Source organism: Lactuca virosa, chromosome 2 (genome assembly GCF_052849685.1).
Source record: "Lactuca virosa cultivar CGN04683 chromosome 2, Lactuca_virosa_CGN04683_v6, whole genome shotgun sequence".
In the NCBI taxonomy this organism is placed as follows: Eukaryota; Viridiplantae; Streptophyta; class Magnoliopsida; order Asterales; family Asteraceae; genus Lactuca; species Lactuca virosa.
The window spans coordinates 266,532,005-266,535,095 of NC_136427.1; the positions used below are offsets into that span (position 1 = coordinate 266,532,005).

Below are 3,091 nucleotides of genomic sequence, written 5' to 3' on the forward strand. Positions count from 1 at the left end.
TTTATATATATATATATATATATATATATATATATATATATATATATATATATATATATCATTACTATATATAAAAACCTTATTTTTTTAATTCCTCAAAACTCAATTTCATCCGCTTAATTTGACGCCACGTAGCCACCCTTTTAAACGACACCATCAATTTCAACATCGCCTCATAACAATTTGTGTCGTTCCGTGGTATTGGTATTGCACATGTGATGGGTTTAAAGAAAGAACATTTGGCGTCAAGTTGAAGACCAAGGAATTGAACCGTCTTCCACACCGCTTAATAATCGTCAAGTGTCGCCTTTTATTCTGGCGCTGCCTTAGAACGACGCAACTTACCACTACGTCTTATCGTTTCTCCTTCAACTCTCCTCCTTTTATATAAACCCTTCTTCTCTGGTTCCGTTTACAACGCCTTTAACGTTATCAAACATGACATATAACTCAAACGCCCATCAAATTGGAACAACACACCCGTTTTGGGACGCTGTTTTTTCAGGTATGTGTTTTCTATTTTTTTTTGTTCTAATCTTTGCAATTCTCGCTTCCAGTGTTCAAGAAATCACACAAATTTTACCCTAATTCGAGAAATCCATTTGATTTTTAGATTACCATATAGGGTTTTAATTTGTATGTTCGCGATTCAGTTTTCTATCCGCTCTTCTCTCTTTCTATCTTCTTTCATCGCCCGATGTCTTCTCTTCAGAAATTATTTAAGATTTCCAGTTTATAGTGAAAGTGGCTCTCTCCTAGAAAATTCTCGGATTATTACGGTGGTAAAGATTTTTATTGTATGTATATATGTTTTAGGCAGATTATGTCTTTCTTCTTCAGGTCGTGGGAAAACCGCTATCATGACGTATGTTCCAAATTTGTTACGTTTTCTGTAAAAGGTTATTTGGGCTTTGATGGTTTTCTTATTTATTTTCAATTAGAATTGATGATGTTCAACCTAGGTCTGTTCTGCGTCACCTGTGAAGGATTCCCCCAACTTGATTTGATTGTAATCAATGATTTGCATTTACTGTCTGTTAAAATTATTTGGTGGTTGTAATCTGCTGATTATGTCTATTTACAGATAGGATGGTTGCACAATCTGGTTGTTGATGAACAAATAGAAGAGAACTTGTTCCACTTTCTAGATAATGAAATTGATAAGGAGTATGTATCCAATAAGCAGTTGCACACCAAATGTTTGATAAAAGTCTCAAACCATTGTCGTGTATGCACATAGACAAATATGAAGCCGGTGAGGCAAGTTATTATTGTATTCTTGATTTTGGTTTTGAAGTATGTTATATGTTGCTACCATTAATCATTAAAATTAAAATAAAATTACACCAGGTAGTTTCACATTAGTATATTAAATAATATCTTTTCTTACAACTATACATTGTTTTACATATGTGGTCTTAGGGTTTTATGAGCAAAAACTATGATTGTTTTAATTCTTTGAACATAATCATGAGCTGGATTACTTTGTTTTCTTGATCAGAAATGAGAAAATCTCACATTTGAATGTGAATTGTACAATCTCACAACCCCAACTCCAATATGTTTGATTTCTGTGACAAGGTGGCCATTCAATGTTTTCTTTCCGGTTGGTATATTTGAAATAGTTGTATTTTTTTAAAAAAATTTGGTTCTTAAAATACTTTTTAAATAATTTTTTTTAGACAATGGAACAATAATATGTTTCTCAATATTTTGTTTAATATGTCTCTTGAGTAGAGTAGAATGCTAATTTAGAATTCATGGATTGTTGCTATGCATAAGAGACGAGCCAATGATAGAGTATTTTGGAGTTATAAGAATGAACAACAGAAGGAAAAGCCATTCATTTAGACGAGATCAACTTCCACCAGTAGCATTTAATATTTTATTTATTTTTCTATATTGGTGATTGTGGTCATGAGCTATGCTTTTTGTAGATTATACTTTAATAACGTGATTTTATTTTCTTACCAATTTTTTTATCTATAAGAGCAATGTACCTTTTTACCAATGATACCAGTTACATGGTTATTGAATCATAGCTACTACATTATGAAGATATAAGAAGATTATAAGTTAGTAATTTGATTTTGTGCTTATAGATGTCAATAATCATTTTTAGATAACTTTTATTATGAACAATAGAATTACATCTTTTATGTCCTATAAAATATTTTCATCTGTGAGTTAAATCATCTCATGCTTTATCTTTTATGCATTATATTTCACTATGACCCTTGCTAACTTTTTCCTCTTATTTTTCTCTTCTACAGAACAAACCCCACATTGTATATAGTGAGCTTGCTAAAGACTAGAGTCCCAAGGTAATTGCCAATAAAATTGTTAATCAATACAATATAAACTATCATTTTACGTTTTCACATTTTTTTTCCAGACTCATCTAATTTTTTTTTTAATGTTTTGTCCTTTTTCCAAATTTATCATAACCAAATAATCGGCATTTGCATGCATCTTATTTTTTTGACAGGTTTTTTTAATGTTTTACCCCATTGCAGTCGTTATATTCTTTTGATGTCCAATGGATTCCATCGGTGGATGGTGGCATTAACCAATTACATGATGACCGTGGAAGCTCCAACAGCTAGACACGTGACATTAACCACAAGGGAATGGAAGTAAGAGTAAATGAACGTGGGACAAACTCATGGCAATCCCCATAAGGCCGAAAAAGCATATGTTTCTTAACAGCATTAAGGGAAAAATCATCTTCCTATTGTGTCGGTACTAATAATAGTAATAGCAATGTATTTTCATTTTGTTAACTGTAAGAGCAATACCTATCATCTTTTACCAAAGATAGCAACACACTTTGTTCTCTATTAATAATAGAAACGTGCTTTAAATACTTCACGTATAATAACAAAGTACTTCTTTTCAAAGATATAGACAATGGTAAAAGAAATACCCATATTACCCTCCATGGGCTGTGCTAAGCACGGGTCATAAAACATACCTAGTATATATATATATATATATATATATATATATATATATATGTATATATCCGGTAAGAAATTTTTTTTGGTAGGAAGGTAAGAAGTTTTTTTTCTATATATTTTTTTGACGAACA

General features: G+C 31.2%; 1 long non-coding RNA gene across 2 annotated transcripts; it reads left to right on the forward strand.

Annotated features, from left to right (window-relative positions):
- Nucleotides 1-200: 200 nt before the first annotated feature.
- LOC145161013 (uncharacterized) lies at nucleotides 201-2,859 on the forward strand. Of its 2 annotated transcripts, none has more exons than XR_013738322.1 (4): nucleotides 201-505; nucleotides 1,085-1,260; nucleotides 2,274-2,324; nucleotides 2,517-2,859. It is a non-coding gene; the product is annotated as an uncharacterized LOC145161013 (long non-coding RNA). The 2 variants fall into 2 exon arrangements; XR_013738323.1 differs by having other exon boundaries at nucleotides 1,085-1,255.
- The last annotated feature ends 232 nt before the right edge of the window (nucleotides 2,860-3,091 follow it).